This window comes from Ambystoma mexicanum, chromosome 5p (assembly GCF_040938575.1).
Source record: "Ambystoma mexicanum isolate Mex_15411 chromosome 5p, UKY_AmexF1_1, whole genome shotgun sequence".
Taxonomy (NCBI): Eukaryota; Metazoa; Chordata; class Amphibia; order Caudata; family Ambystomatidae; genus Ambystoma; species Ambystoma mexicanum.
Window position 1 is genome coordinate 343,063,463 of NC_090930.1, and position 18,016 is coordinate 343,081,478.

Here is an 18,016-nt window from a genome sequence, read left to right on the forward strand (position 1 = left end):
CTTGGATTATAATTTCAAGGTGTGTTACATTCCCGGGAGGGAGAATGTGGTACCAGATTGTTTATCCAGATTACCTGTGTGTGATGGTTAATTGGAGGGAGCACCTGAATTTCAAGATGTGAGCATTGCAGAAATTGAGCATGATGCCATTGATAAAGAGATCTGGATAAGAGCTGGTGAGGAGGATTTAATATTGAATAAAGTTATGATTTGGACCAGAGAAGGATGGCCTCACAAGAATATTGTGGGAAAAGAGTTTGACATATATGTTGGTGTGTAGGACGAGTTAAGTATGTCTGAGGACGGATGTAAACTTAGAAAAGGAAATAGGATAATACCCCCCAGTGGAGTCAGATCTCATTTAGTGAATATAGCACATCAAGGTCACCTGGGCATGGGAGGAACAAAGAGATATTTGCGGCAATATTTCTGGTGGCCCGGGATTGACAGTGATGCAGAGAAGTGTTTTAGGGGTTGTAGAGAGTGTGGTAAGAGTGACAAGACCAAGATGGTTAGAGAAGTACCAATAAATCCTGTCAAAGTACTGAGTGAACCATGGCAAAAAGTTGCAGTTGATTTGATGGGACCATTTCAAAACCTTGACAATGTGTATAAATACATTGTTGTGTTAGTAGACTACCATTCCAAATGGATTGAATGGAAGGCTTTGCGTGAGGCAACCACTGCAGAGATGGTGTTATTCTTCGAGGAAGTGTTTTACAGGGAGGGTTTCCCGACAGAATTAATCACTGATAACGGAGTACAATTCTGTTCTGAAAGGATGTTAACTTTCTTGAAGAAATTTTGCATCAAACACACTAGAACTGCTTTATATCATCCAAGGGCCAATGGCCTCGTTTAGATAGCCAATAGGTTCATAAAGGGTGGTTTGCAATTGACCATGGCTTCTAATCTAAGATGGTTTGGTGTATTAAGAGAAATGATATGGAACTACTGTACCACACCACACTCGGTTACAAATGTATCTCCGTTCATGTCATTGAAAGGGAGACAACCTGGAACAAAACTATGTCCAGGGTGGATGGACTTAGCCAAGCGTTCCAACATTGATTGCGAGAGAATTATGACTCTCATCAAAGAAGCACAGGATGTGTACAAAGAAAGATTTGATGAGGACAAGAGTGTCAAAAGTAATACCTGGAAAGTGGGAGATTGTATTCTCATAAAGAACCCTAGATTCACTCCCAAATGTGTAGAAAGCAAATACATTGGTCCCAAGAAAATATCTGTGGTAAGAAACAATGTAGTAATTGTAGAAGGGGGGGAGTGTTGGTCAATGTCCAGAATTGTGAAATGTCCAGAATGCATGAAGGACAATGCACATGATAAACATGACAATGGTGAACATGACAATGGTGAATTTGCTAATAACAGTATCAAGACTCTAGTGTCATAGATAAGTGCTCCAAGGATGACAACAATTCTGCAGCAGAGACACATTCAAATAGAGTCAAGAACAAACCATGCTGGTTTAAGGATTATTATGTGGAGTAAACAGCTGTATGCACATAAGGGATGAGATGTGTTATGATGTAAGTGTAAGTTAAAACAAGTTCATAAAAATGTATTACCAGATCCTAGTTAAACATTGAGCTGCACTATGAGCTCATTAAGTTCTAAGAATGTTATTGTTAAGGAATGCATTACCTCACAATGGCATACATAAGTACGAGCACAACTACTGATTGCATGAACACATGTGACATTTGAATCTAAATCTGAATAAAGTAATACAAGTAACGTTTAAGTAAAGTAATAAAAGCAATATCCCAACACATCTCCTCCCTTACAATGTTGAACTCAATTAAGATAATAATCTCTTAATCAGGTAGGTTTACTCCTCACTCTCTCCAAATTCACATTTACATTGCTATCCCTTAATGCATTATTGTTCACACTCATGTTTGCATTTGAACTCGATAACATATTATCCTCATTGTCATTCTCAGTGCATTCATAATCTTCAACTGGCCCATTGTTGTTACATTTCACCAACCTTGACATGGACCAGCATTCACCTCCCTCCATGATGGCTACATTTCCTCTCACTACGGAAATTCTTTTGGGCCCAATGAATTTACTTTCAATGCACTTAGGAGACATTCTCGGATTTTTTATGTAAACCATGTCTCCTTTTTTCCAAGCTATTGTTTTGGACTTCCTTTCAGCATTCGCCCTCTCTACATACTCATCCTGAGCCTCTCTTATAAGTGACATGACTCTGGTCCTGTCCACATAAGTACTCTTTGCCAAATCTAACCATCCCGGACACAATTTGGTCCCTGGTTGCCTACCTTTGAGGGACATAAATGGAGAAACTCTGGTAACCGAATATGGGGTGGTGCAGTAATTCCACACCATCTCCCGTAACACAATTTGCCAATTTAGACCTGACACCATAGCTAACTGTAGCCCTCCTTTTATAAATCGGTTTGCTCTCTCTACCAAACCATTTGCCCTAGGCTGATAGAGGGCGGTTCTGTAATGTTTGATTCCAAACTTTTTAAAGAACTCCACCATTCTGTCAGAGCAGAACTGAACGCCATTGTCCGATATAATCTCTTTTGGAAATCCCTCTCTATAAAATACCTCTTCAAAAAATGTTATCATTTGAGTAGTGTTAGCCTCTCTTATCGCCTTCCACTCCACCCATTTAGAATGGTAATCCACAAGGACAATCAAGTATTTAAAATCATTTCCTAAATCTTGTAAAGGCCCCATCAAATCTACCGCAACCTTTTTCCATGGCTCACTTGGAACACTTACGGGTCTTATGGGAGTCTCCCTAATAACCTTACTCTTATCACTCTTTTCACATTCTCTACAACCTCTCATGCATTTCTCGACCTCACTATCAATTCCTGGCCACCAGAAAGATTGCCTGATATGTCTTTTGGTGCCCCCCAAGCCTAAATGACCTTGATGCGCAATGTTAACTAACTTGGACCGAATATTACAAGGGGGAACTACCCTTAGTCCTTTCCTGAGCTGAAAACCATCCTCTGATAAATTCAATTCTTCTTTTATGCCATAGTACCCTTCATATTTCTTTTCAATGAGATCTTTCCTGGGCCAACCTATTTTTGTCCATATTTTCACTTGTTTTATTATCTCATCCATACCGTCAGCATCCTTCCACTCATCTCTCCCTATGGCTTCATATTCTACTTCATAAATGCTCAGACCATGCTTCACACTTACTTCCCTAGAGTTGTTGTCTTGTACAGGCAACCTTGACAAACAGTCTGCCACTATGTTGTCTTTTCCAGGTATATACACAACTTTAAAGTCATAAGCCAGTAAATCTACCATCCATCTGGATATTCTAGGGGAACCGTTTGCCCATTCTACACTTCCTAGCAATTGAACCAATGGCTTATGATCCGTCCTCACAGTGAAAGGTTGACCCCAGAGATAAAATTTGAAATGTTCAACAGCCCACGAAACTGCTAGAGCCTCCCTTTCTACAACAGAATAATTTTCCTCAGCACCCCTCAAAGGACGTGAAGCAAAAGCAATAACGTGTTCCACTTTGCCATCATCAAACTGGGAGAGAGCAGCACCTAAGCCCAAGGTACTCGCATCCACTGCTAGTACAGTTTTCCTATTGGCAACAAACCCTCCCAAGGAGGGAGCACCCACAATACAATCCTTGATCCTCCTGAAAGCACTCTGACATTCATTAGCCCATATGTACTTAGCATTTTTCTTTAACAAATCCCTCAGAGGCGAGGACATGGTGGCAAAGCCGTCGACAAACTTGTGGTAGTACTCCGCCAAGCCCATGAAAGAGCGTAACTGCTCCTTGTCTTGTGGTTGGGGAGCATACTTGATGCTGTCTACCAGGGATTTCTTGGGTGAAATTCCGTCACCTGAGATCCTGTGGCCCAAATAATCCACCTCTCTGACGGCAATTTTACATTTTTCTCTCTGCACAGTCAAACCAGCTTCTCTGAGTCTAACTAACACTGCTCTCAATATTTCATTATGTTCAAGCTCATTCTCTGCAAAAATAAGAATGTCATCTTGAAAGACGGTGACCTTCCTCAAACCCCTGAGTACTTCTTCCATAACTCTCTGAATAACAGAGGCTGCAGAGGCCAATCCAAAAGGCATGCGGTTATACTTAAACACACCCTCGGGTGTGATGAAGGAAGTGAGATGTTGGCATTCCTTGGATAATGGAACTTGATGGTATGGTGACGAAAGGTCAATGACAGAAAACCACTTTGGCTCACCCAAGGTTGACAAAGTCTCAGAAATGTTAGGGAGTGGATGTCTCTCAACTATGATGTTCTGGTTCAAGCTGCGAAGGTCAACACACAACCTTAGTTTCCCATTTGCTTTGGCCACCAAGACAATGGGCGACAACCATTCCGTGGCCGTAAATGGCTCAATGACACCCTTGTGAATCAAATTTTTGAGCCCTTCCTTGAGTTGCAATCTCACTTTCAATGGCACTTGCCGCACCTTGTGTACTACAGGCTGTGCATTGTTTTTGAGCTTTATATGGTGTTCGAACTTTCTTAGTTTGCCTAACATTTCTGAAAATACTTCTGGGAAGTCCTTGGTCCAAATATCTTCTATTTCTGCTATGGTCACAGGATTGGGAGCACTGGCTTGAATTCGCACTCCCAAGCTCCTCTGCTCCTCCCAACCCAGCAACGAAGTACCTTTCTTCACTACTAGTACCATAGCTTGACAACGTCTTTCTTTATACTGTATTTTAGCTGGAAATTCCCCCAGAATGTCTATAGGCGATTCTGCGTAACCGCAAGCTCTGACACTGGTGGGTCGAATTATGTCTTCACCTTTTCTTAAGACACTGACAAGGGTGTCTCGGGATATGATGGTCCAGGGCGAGCATGTGTCTACCTTCATGACTAGCTCGCACCCATCAACAAGAAATGCGTCTACTGGGCCCTTCGTTTCCCCAGACAAAGCTGATATCTCAAAAACATGCTTGTTGATTGATTCTCCGCCACTTCCTGTATGTCATATCCTCTTCTAATGTTTTCTTCTTTGTTTTCTTCTGCTCTGTGTTCTACATAACTGACAGCAGCGACCTTGCAGACATTTGCAAAATGTCCCTTGCCCCTGCATTTGAAACATTCACCAAACTTAGCAGGAAACGATGGAAAGTTTGCGCCGTGTCTGGGACTCCCACAGTGAGAACAAGAACTTCTCATATTCCAGTTCCCTTTTTTCCACTGAACGTATTTGATTTCTTTCTTTGATCCAGGGTGCACACAGCCATTGATGGTGTGATCGATTTGTCCACCCTGAGCTCCTTGACATACTGTGAAGTTTGTTCAATGCCCCTGGCCAACTCCACCGCCTCATCCAGACTCATGTCCTTGGCTAGGAGTTTTTCTTGAACTCTGACATTGTTGGTGCACCTTATCAATTGGTCTCTGATTAACGAGTCACTCAATTGTCCGAATTCACAGGAGTAGCTCAGGGACCTCAAGCATGCAATGTACGATTCTACAGGTTCTGATTTTTCTTGTGTCCTCTGGAAGAATTTGTGCCTTTCAAAACTGACATTCTTCTTTGGTTCAAAATGGTCTTGCAGGCGACCCAGAGCCAATTCATACTCATCCATATCACCAGATCCTGACACTTGGTTTCCAGTAAGGCCATCAAAAATTCTTCGTCCTTCTACTCCCAAATTATGTATTAGAAGAGCCTTTTTGCGCGCAGGAGAAAATCTGTCCCCCCCCATGGCCACTAAATAGTTCTCAAAGGCATCCTTCCATTTATCCCACCTGACTGCAGGCCGGCCTGGTTCATTCAGAAAAGAGAGATGGGGTGGGATGGAAGCAGCCATGGTGACCAGAGACACTGTAGTTGCAACCTTGGTCTTTCACTCTTTAGTCACAATTAATGTATTTCAGGATGTTGCATATAACGTATTGTAGGATGTTTCAGCAAAGATAAATATCACCATATGACAGATTTTTTTTTTTTTTTTTTCAGTAATGCACCGTTGCCAGGCCAAAGGGGGGCGGGGCCACCGTTGCAGGGGCGGAGTCTGCACTCAATGCCGTTCGGGGCTTTAAGGCTGCAGCGCCTGCCCAGCCGCTCTCTCCCCGTGTACGGCTCGAATCACAAGGTTGAGCCTGCGCTCGCGCTCCACTCGCGCTTCACGGCTCGGTGAGCGAGAGCTATGAGTCTGAGCTGGCATTCGCTCTGAGTGTTCGCGCTGTGCTCGCGCTCCAGCTGGCGTCCGCTCTGGCGTGCTCGCGCTGTGCTCGCGCTCCAGCTCACCTTCCCAATGCGTTGGGGAATCCCTCAGTATCTGCGCGCGCTCGAGAAAAGGGGGTCCCTTCAACCCAGGCTTGCAGCGCAGCGCACTCTTGACTTGCCTTAGCTGGAAATCTCCCTTAATGTCCACTCGCGGCTCTACCTCTTCTGCCTGCTGTCACGGCCGCCGGGAGATAAGGGATCTGCACAGCCACAAAGACGGTTGTGCCAGGACCGTCGCACGAAGGGGTTCAAAGCAATCCTCATCGCCAATGTTAAGAATTGATGTCCAGACCAGGATGGCACTTTGATACTTTATTAAGTATCTGTCTGTGACAGCAGGCACTGCCTCCAGCAACCTGCACCAACTGACTCCAAACAGAATACCTCAAAACACAACAATCTGAAAGGAATGCATTACCTCACAATGGCATACATAAGTAATGAAGCAGAGCACAACTACTGATTGCATGAACACATGTGACATTTGAATCTAAATCTGAATAAAGTAATACAAGTAACGTTTAAGTAAAGTAATAAAAGCAATATCCCAACATGCACATAAGGGATGAGATGTGTTATGATGTAAGTGTAAGTTAAAACAAGTTCATAAAAATGTATTACCAGATCCTAGTTAAACATTGAGCTGCACTATGAGCTCATTAAGTTCTAAGAATGTTATTCTAAGAATGTGGATGAGAGACAGTAGAGACTGCAGGGAGAGAGCCATGTTGACACTCGGCTCTCATAGGCCGCTGTCGCTGTAATGAAATAAATTACTGTTTCTTCATCACTGCTGCCTGGAGCCCTTATTTCCTCACATGGCAATTTTACAGGGAAATTAAGATAAAGCAAACTTAAGTGTTATAACAAGTCAAACATGTTTTCTTATTGTGGCGTTGCATTTGGTACTGGCATATATTGGCAGAGACAGGTAGTATATGTTTTCTTAGAGTATCACTGCTGCCATTATGCACAAAACAAACATGAGTATGTTCTTATATGTATAGGTGCAGTCAGCATGGAAATGTATGGCCACAACCAGTGTGATTATTCTTAAATTATACTGCCATATATTATTGGGAAAGGCATCATGAAAATGTATTTGCAAATCCCCCTTACACTGTTGAAGGCTTGCATCTATTAGATTTTAGCATCCGTTACCCAACAAAACCGATTGCAAACTATCTGACTTTTTACCTAATTTTTCACAGAAAGTGTGCTGTATAATGCAGCGTTTTAACTCATTATTCTAAAAATGTTATCGGGTGGAGAATACCCCGGTATCCGCATTGGTTGGCGTGGGGCTCCAAGGTACATTCGGCCACTCACACATATTTGTGGCAAAAAGTGTTGATCCTCTAATTAAAGAAAATCACCCACCACTGGTACCAGCATTTTTCTTATCCAGCCAAACTAGCACTGATCTGTAACAACAACATGAGCAATTTGTCTCATTAAACAACGTTATATCTTGTTTAAGAAGAATGCCTCCCACTAAGTGATCAGTTCTACTTAATTTGGAAAGGCTATCCTTTTGAATGCTATACTTCAGGAATCGTTCATATACCTAGCTACGCTAAATCTCTTTTCTAATTCTTCATTGTTATCCATTGACTGTGTATTTGGTTCCCTGATATATTCTTCCTGAAGTGAATTGTTGTGAAGGTTATCTGCTTTATTTGCAATTACTATTTTATAACTTGACTTCGAAAAAAATGAGTGCCTGTGCTTAACTATCATGTTGGTTAAAAAAACACAGTTCCACCATATTGCATAAAGATTGATCATCTGAACATTGTAATGTCCGGCTGACACAGTATCAAGGTATGCACTGTGTTGAAACTATGACCTGAGTCCCTTGCAACTGTTTGATTACCAATATATCCATATTGCTGATTACATTTCTGATCCTGCAATGTAGAACATTCATGAAGCATAGAAATGTGCATTCTGTTTGGAAAAAATAAAACTTTCAATTTTTTAATAATACAAAGATGGCAATGCTCTGTGTTGATGGACGACAAGACATCAAACCTATTGCAACATTTCCTTTTTTTTTTGCTGTACTGATATATTGAAACTCATGTCAGCAACTAAAAATGATACTGAGTTTAGATTAAATTGAATATCCACTGACGTGATTCATGTATATGTTTGGCAATGTTTGATTCCTGATTGGTATATATACTTGCATGTTTTCTGGATAGCAGAGCCACCATTTCATGCATGAAGGGAACAGGAGCTACAGAAGAGACGGGGGAAAGAAAGAATTTTACTTAAATGTAATGAGGACTCCTGTGGCCGTGTGCACTGCCAGCTGGGAAAGGAGGAACATCAATCATGCCGTATTTTCTAATTCTCTCTGTTTATATTCTGTTATAAACTGTCAATTCATTGTCTCCGATATTAAAATACCCTTAACGTCGAGTGGAGTGGATGCCTTTGGATCTGTAGCTATGGTATTTTGTAAGCGAGAGAGTTGAATGTGAAATACAAGCCTAATTTAAAATATTAGCATACAAACAAGAGAAATGAATTACATGCGTTGAATGGCTTCGAAATTATTCATTCCATTACGTGAATGCTGAATGCAAACTTTACCCAAAGGCCATTCAACTTTAAACCTAGAAAAATAGTAGCCGGATGGTGTGATGTAACTACCCAGAGGATGCACACCTAACCTTTTGCCACTGCTCTTTCCCATTCTAACTCTTACCCAAAGCAAGGTGCGCAAGGAATGCTGGGAAAGCGAAGATGATTTATTCCATGTAACCTTTCATTTAGCAGATGGGGGTGATCATCGTATGACTCTCTCTGCTTCACTTTCTTTTTGAACTTGCCATGAATATAGTTTGCAGTCTGGGCGCCCTCAAAATCACCTTTATATTGTATATTAATTCCAAAAGTCAGTATTAGGCAGAAACATCGCTAATTATCTATGTATATAATCTATATATACACTTTCGCATTTATCTCATTTCTATAAAAGCCTACACGCTAAATTTAACAATTCAGAAAACATACGTACTGCTGGGTAATATCAATCTGTCTTATTTCACTCATGCTTAGTCAACAGGCTGACAGAACATTTTCAGGCAAACTCCAAATAAAACGTATTTCGTCGATTTCCACGAGACAATTTTATACGATTTACTTTGGGGTTCGGGGTTGAGTTCAAGTGCACAAATTATATAAGAGCCATGCATGTTTGCAATTCCTGGTCAGTCTTGTGGGCAGAAAAAGTTGTGATGGTTGCTTGAGGTTTTGCTAGTGTAGGTATATTCCAGGCAATTAGTTACTTGTATGCATCTCTGAGTGGTTGATGTAGAAGTAGACATGTCTTTAATGTACACGCATGATGATATCGTTGTTGAACTTTACATTCGAGGGCTTTTACTGAAGGTGCAACAGAAGTGCCATCCTGCGGTCACTAGGTAGGCGATAATCCCATGTGGTCACATTACACCATGTAAGCACACATGGCATTTGTACAGTGACTAGGTACTTGGGTGGGGCAAGTAAAGCTTACAGTTGATTGGAGGCAGGTTATTGCATTCAAGAGATCTAATCAAGTGTGCAAGCCTCAAGAACATCTCATTATGACAAGGAAAGAGCGAATCACAGTACACATATTGTGTGACATGCATGCATATAATATAGCCATACGGACTGGGGGAGGTGTCATTATCACATTCCAAAGAGCCTTACATTGAGGAAGGGTCATCATCCCAGGGGTTAATGACCACATAATGACCTCTCCCAATGTCTGTAAGGCAACTAGCACATGGTCGTAGTAGCAATACATGATCTGGCGCTTTGATGTTGAAGTAACCAATGTTGCTTTAAGAGTAAGTACAACTAGACAAACCGAGTTAATCAATTGAATGAGGTCTTACTCTGTAGAATTTAAATAATATGGTTGTTTTCATATGTTAAGCATTTTAATTGCAGCTCTGTTGAACCAGAACAGGTTTAACATGAGGATGCATTAAGTATCATGTAAAAGTAGGTCATTTCTTTATAAGAAAGTGAACACATTTTCCAATGTTTTCTCTCTTTCTACTTCATGTGTTAAATAGCATGTTGCAGCAAAAAAAGGTCCTCCCAGAGAGGAAAGGTCTTGTTGAACAGAATTTTGCCTGCCAATTCCATTGTTGCTTCACTATCCACTTCTGAAGACATAACGTACAGAATGCAGTCCATTCCACTAGTTATTGACTGCACTATAAACATTTTGATTGTCTGAGAGGAGGTCAATAACAATTTACATGAGTAATAATTGTTAAGGGCTAGTACTAGGGATGAGAAAATCCATGAGTTGGTTGGAGAGGTGCTATTACAGTCAGTTGAAGAAACTGTGTGAGCTGCACACATGCCTTCTTGTTGTGGCCGGGGAGTTCATAATCTCAGTGTCCTCCTGACATGGAAATGACAAATAGGTATTTGTATAGTTACCCACTAGCACAAGGTAGGGGAAAATCTTAGATTGAACATTTTGAGTGACAACATGTACAGAACATTCAAATGAAGTTTCAGGGGATGGACATTAAACACAAGCCAGAGCTGCTGCTACATACGCTAGCTTTGTCAGAATTGCAAGATAAATTAATCATATATATCTCACATTCAGCTTTTCTGTCACACAACATGTTAGTGTGCTAGAACAGATAGATCAATCTCATGCATTGCAGCCTGAGTAGGTACAGGTGAAACAGACAGACAATCAGGGCACTACCTCTGGGCAGAAGGGGGAGTAGTGAAGACTGCGTCTACTAAAAAACTAGGAGAAAGAGTACACAGTGTAGATGAGCAGAATACTGCAATTGTCCACTATGCACCGAATCAACCATTTCTACTGATGATTTGGAAAAATTATTATTAGTTAGGTAAAGATTATGACCTATCCTACTCCATGCTAAAATACCACATTCTGTAAATGTGACAGATAACAAGGGAAAGAAGAATAACACCATACTTACATCAGGTGAAGTAGCTCCTCCATTCAGTTCATGTTAGCGGGACAATCAACCCTGTAAACTTCTTTAATGTGTTATTTATGTCCATTGATTATTGTATCACACTACCTTCACCCCTAAAACAGTCCACAGCAACTTTATCCTCCCACAAGCCTATCCTCCTCATTGGCCAAAATTTCAACTCTGGCTTGATGGACCATAGCAACTTTCTCATATCCATCTCCTTCCAGTTTATAACATAATGAACCAAAAGAAATGCATGATGATCTATGCTCTGTTCTGTCTCTAAATGTAGCAAAATTCACTTGGGAGAAGTGTTTTTAAAATATGTTTGAGTGGGGGTAAAGGGTGTAATATTGTTTTCATAGATCGCTTCACAGAGACCATAACACATTGTCTCAAAGAGTTGCACAATGGGTTCACAATATGCTTATATTAATTAACGTTTCTATGTCTGGCTTTGGAGTTAGTAAGGGTAAGGGACAAGCCTTCCAGGGTTAAGTAGAGAGTTTCACAACAGTTTCACAAATGTTTTCACAAGGTTTCACTCAGTTTCACAAAGTATTTCACACAGGATTTCAAAGGATTTCCCATGGCTTTGCTCCATTTCTCCTTCACCTCACACTTCCCTTCTCGTGTAGCCCTTTGCCTTACATTGGTCAAACTACTGCCAAATTCTCCTAATATGTTCAGTCTCATGTATCTCAACTCACCTACCACACAACATCTGTTTCTTTCCATATATTCATTCTCCTAATACTCATTCACTTGTCCTCTGGAATGCACAATCTTCCTAGACCACTTTGACTCTTATCACTTTCATTTCTCACTTCTTTGAATCAAATAAACATGGGTCTCCCCTCAGGACTCTGCCACACTAGAGTCTAGCCACATTAATTCTGCTACCTTTCCTTGATCTGTTGGGAAGGGTGGTGGTGTGGGGTTCCTTACCTATAAGGAACTGAAACAGCGCTCCTGGCCCCTCTACCTCTCATCCACTTTTGAATCTGCTTCTTGTCAACTCCTCCTTTCTTCCCCAATCTAAACCTTCCCCTTGAGTCACTTCCTACTGACAATATCATTGTCATGCTCTGGGATTTTAACCACTCACAAGCCCTCTGCAGCCACCTGCCTCAAACTTGACTCACTTCTATCAGACCACTCGCTTTAGTTCCTCCATAACTAGCCTACCTATTATGGTGGGAAATGTACTTACTTTGAATGTATCTCTACTTCACCCTGCTCTGCTGACCTCCATATTGACCCCCTGATCACTCCATTATTCACGATAACTTCTCAGTCTCTTCATCCTCTACCTCTCCTCAATACCCTTCAAAACTATAAACTGATCAACAGTTAGAATATGCCAACTCATATCTAACTGCACCTATAATACTGCAATATTAGTTTCCAATAGCAAAATATTTAGAATCCACCAACAGGAATCAAACTGCATGAACACATATCCTACAAAACTGCAAAACTATCAACAGTTAGAATATGCCAACTGGTATCTAACTGCACCCATAATACTGCAATGATACTTCCCAATAGGGAAATATTGAGAATCCACCAACAGGAATGAAAGAGCTTCAAAACATACTCTTTAAAACTGTAAAACTATCAACAGTTAGAATATGCCAACTGGTATCTTACTGCACCGATAATACTGCAATATTAGTTTCAAATAGTAAAATATTTAGAACCCACAAACAGTAATCAAACTGCATCAAAACATACCCTTCAAAATTGCAAAACTATATACAGTTAGAATATGCCAACTGCTATCTAACTGCAGTCATACCACCAGCACTTTCACCATTACAATTCTTCCTACTGCAACACTGCTTGTAACAACAAATACACTTATTTGTGCACCTTAAACAATCCTTTAAGTATTGCACACTTCAAACAAACATAGTGTGACACGTAACATTGAATAAATGTACTAGGTTTTTTTAATACGGAATGGTATTAGCACTAGGGCTAACTTTGCCCTGATGCAAAAATGCATCAACAATGTATCTATTTTGCACTAGTGCAATTTTTTCTCTGGTGCTTTTAATATGCCAAACTGCCCTTGTCATGGTGCAGTAGTGTTCTAGTGTGTGCCACTGTTTTTAAAAATAGGGCAAACTTTGCCCTAGTGCTAATACCGGGCAACTTTGCACTTGCACTGGTGCAAAGTTTCTGAAATCTGGCCCCTGGTCTGAGCCGTTCACGAAAATGTTTTGCACAATTGGTGGAAATTGGAACAGAAGATTAATTGCTACATTTGCCCAGGAATGTGCAGGAGATGTGTTGGAAAATTAAATTGGACCAGAGTGTTCTGTCTCATATACATATTTCACTTTGTTTCTGCTGATGGATGTGCACTTGCTTTTGCACTAGATAGATTTGTGGCTGTACTACTCAATGGAGTAGCAGTTGTTTTTAGTTTCTTTGGTAGTACTGTTGGGAGATCTCTTATAAGTTCTGTTTGCATTACTTTTCTTTTAAAAATGTAACCTTTTTCGGAACAGGCTACATATCAAGATGGGTTGTGTAGAGTGCATATAGTCTGTTGTACTCTATGATGCAAGGAATGTCAGCCTTGATTTTGTAGCATCACAATTTACTAGAAATAGTCATTTGAGTGTGACAGTGCTACATAACTCACACCTTCTTTAAAGACTGTGCTGCCCATGTCAACTAACGCCTGATCTAGAGTTAGGCCTTGTGATTTGTGAATAGTGACTGCATATGCAAGAGACAGAGAGAATTGCACTCTGCGTACATTACATGTCTTTGAAAAGAAGGAATCCGGCTGTTGAGTGTCCTATCCATTTAACTTCTGAAAGTTTGTCAAAGTGGATGTTGACAAACTGAATGTTGTTGTCATGTGGATATGTCTGGAAGCCAACAACTGTACCAATTGACCCATTGACTAAACCTTGCTCCAGGTCAGGGTTACGTTTTCAGAATTACTCTGCAGTTGAAACACAATGTTAACATTTTCTTCAAACCAGCTTTGTTGGAGATACATTTGTCTAAGCTATTTAGGCACCTTGCTGCCGGTTAACAAATAAGGAGTGTCATGCTGTGCACTTCAAGTTTGTCTGTGGAGATAATATGCACTATTGGTTGCATTTATTTTTTATAACATTGTCTAATTGAATTGCATACAGCTTGCTAGGGTTGGCATTAAGGACATAGATTTGACATTTATTTGTGCTAACTGTTCTATGACATCAGGAAGAAATGTGCCATCCCCATATAGCTCATGGAAGAGTCTCCTATTTAAGATAGATTGTGCATCTTTACAAAGAAGACCAGTCCTAATGTGTTTTTTAAATGTTAGCATCGGTTTTATCTGCATACTGACACATGTTTTGAGTTAGTCCTCTGTATTGGAAATGTTGCCAGAGATGTACATTTCCTTTGCTGCCAAGTGTGTTGCAGCATTGTTTGTGTGGCTAAGGATTTAAAAATAGGTTCACCTTTCACTGGTGTTAATTGTAGCAGATCTCCAAAAACAAAAGCGTGTTTTCCCCCAAAGAGTTCTTCGTAGTCCGTTTTAAGGACTTCTTGTAATCTCAGGTAAATTAAAGCCATCATTAGGTTGGAGACCATGCTCACCTCATCTATTAGGAGCATTTTCATTTGTTTCAGAATTCTGCATAGTTCAGTAGCAGCTTCTGTTGATAGTGTGTAGTGCTCTAATTTGTTTTGGTGTTCTACTGCAAGGAGCAGTAGTCGGTGTAAAGTAACACCTCCTAAGATGTAAGCAGCTAAACCTGTGGGGGCTATTACAATAGCTGAAAGGTTGTTTGTTATCTTTAGTAGGAATTTGCTGATGATTTTTATCAAGAATCTTTTGCCTGAACCAGCTTCACCACTTACATACAAGAGTAAAGGTTTATAATTTTGACAACTTTTACTTTCATTCTGCAAACCGTGTTCAATTTATTTAGTCACTTCTAGGAAAATGCTTAGGTGCTCATCATGTAGGTTTGATTTTAGCAGTGCCAAGTTTTCTTCTGATTGCTCATATTGAATCATGGTGTTTTCTATTTCAGTAATGGCTAATTATGCTTAGTTACTATGAGTGGCTCTCCAAGTGGTTCTTGGCTTCCTGTAACAGAAGATTGACTTCCCTCAGGAGTATCTTCATTTAGTTGTGCTTGAACTTCTTCCTCTTGTTGGCGTTCATTGTCTAACATGTTTTTTGTATTGCTTGAAATTGACATTTGTTATATTGCTTTCATGTGCATTGAATGCAGCTTCAAATGAGTCACGGATGCCTAATATATCTTCTTTTCTCAAAGGTTTAATAAGTTGAAGTAGGGACATGTAGTAACGTTCTCTATGTTGAGGAGATTTAAATGATAACTTCATATGATTAATTAGGCTGGGTTTGGTAAGTTTGACAAGGCTCCCATCACAAGTTGAGACTATGTATTTTCCACTTTTTTCATCTGGTTTAACATTATTCTTGTAGGAGACATATTGGGCTATGTGGAGTAGGCACATGTTTTCCAAAGCAGTAATTCTGTTTGGGTAGTATGTGTCTAATACATTGTTTTTCAAAATGTTTTGGATGTTGGGATCATTTTTGGCTATTGTTTCTATGTATTGGTACCATTTCAGCACTCTTTTTCAGGATGCAGCAAGACCAGGGTTTAGCCAGACTATGGGCCTCATTACACGGATGGCGCTAAGGGATTACTGGCACCGGTAAGGGCACCGGTGCCGGTAATCCCTTAACACCATACTACGAGGTCCCTCAGCGGGTCCCGCCCTTAACGTGTGGCCAGACCACACGTTAAAGAAGGGACCCGCTGAAGGACTTCAGGGCAAATAACGGTACCGCTAATAGAGGTACCGTTAATTGCTCCTTCCCCATTCCCATTGAGCCCTATGGGGGCTATGGGGATATTATCAATCTTTCTATTGCAGTATGTGCAAAGTATTGAGGGTTTACTTATTTTCTATTTGTTTTCTGTTTTAACATATAGAGCTAATTGGAACCATTGGGATTCCTCGTCTTCTATTTTGCAAGTTATATCTACAGTCTTGGTGCTCTTTTTATAACATTTCTGCAACAACACACATACGCTTGGTTTGGTACTTCAGCAGATGTGCTTTTAAACTTTGCTATTTCTTTTTTGTACGTGTTTATTAGAAGATTGGCATTTGTAAGGTTTTCACTACTCTTCTCTAAAGTTACTGAATTGTCTAAGTGATCTTCACTTCTAAAATATTTACTTTGGATGTAGTCTATTTGTTGAAGGAGTTCTTTGGTTGTGCCATGTAGGAGAATGTTATTAAAATGTTGCAGTTCTAAAGCAGGACCTTTTGCATAGTACAGTCTCTGGAGAAGATTCCATATAGTGGAATGGTGTGTTGCTAACATTCTGATGTGGTGGAAGGTTCTTTTGCAAGCAAGTCCTCAAATACAGGACAATGAACATCCTTGCAGTCCAGTGTAACTGCTCACTGGACAGGAGTCCATGATTTGCAACGTTTTTGTTCTAATTGCGTCTTTTACTTTCACATAGTGATTGAGGAATTGGGGTAAAGATTTGAAGTATGTTTTCTGTATATTACACATTGAAGTGCAGGGACATTTGTAGACTGGACGGATTGGTTCGGTGGAATGTTTTTCTTGTGCCATAATGACATTGTTTACCATTCCATACCTTCAGCCTCTACTATCCATTCACCTCCACAGAGGTTTGTTAAGGTATCTATATGATCTTGCACATTTTTAGAAGTACTTTTTGTAGTTTAATGATTCATTTTGTTAGTGGTTTTGTTCTGGTTAAAATTTATATTAAAACATTTCTTTTGAAGAGCACTGCGCTGTCAAAGAGAGCTTTCAGGATTAGTCTTCTGTGGTAATTTGTAAGGGTTGAGCGTGACTTTTCTGCTATTTTTATAAGATTTTGAAGTTCTCTACGGTGGAAAATTTTTTGTACAATTCATTTTTGGAATGCTTAACTGTGGCTACGTTAACATTGGTAGATGTTGTGCTAGCACTATTAGTAGTTGTATTCCTCTTTATACATTTGTTTTTATTATTCATTTTTGGAAGAGCTGCCTTAGTTTTGTTAGTGCTAGCTGGTTCCGTTTTGTTGACTGACTGTGTTAGCATTTTTGTTTGAACATTTGATATAAATTCTGCTAGAGATGAATGAGTATTTTGCATGCTTTTAGTTTTATCTGCTCTATTTTTTCGTTGTTTTCTTCACAGTCACTTTTTAGTAGGCATTCTGTTCTGTCTGTTGGAGAAAAAAGGAAAGTGTGGGTTTGAAAGTTGTGGAATGTATTTGTGTGCATTGTGAATGAGTTTGAATATGAGGGCAGACATGAATAGAGGGTTGTGTAATTGTGCAATGGGCTGTTAGTTCTGGTTGAGAAGGTTGTAAGAGTAGTTGTGTGAAAAACTTGGTTTAGTCCATAACATAGTGTAGTTTGCATGAATAAGTAAGGACATTACAATGTTTTCACGATAATAGTGGGTGTTATGATACTGGTGTTCACATGAGAATACAAAGAGTGTACCTGGTGAGGTGCAATGAGTAAGAGTGCAGTAAATGTTGTTGGTTTGGAAATAGTTTAGTAGGCTAGTATACGGCTACACTGTACTGTATGAGTAACAGAATGAATACTACTACACTAGTGCACTTACTTTGTAGGATGTGAAGAGTAGTTTTCTTTAGGCGGTTGTCTTCTAGGACTGAGGTTGTTGCTTTCAAGAGGCTGTTCTACCCATTAGTTGGGAAAGA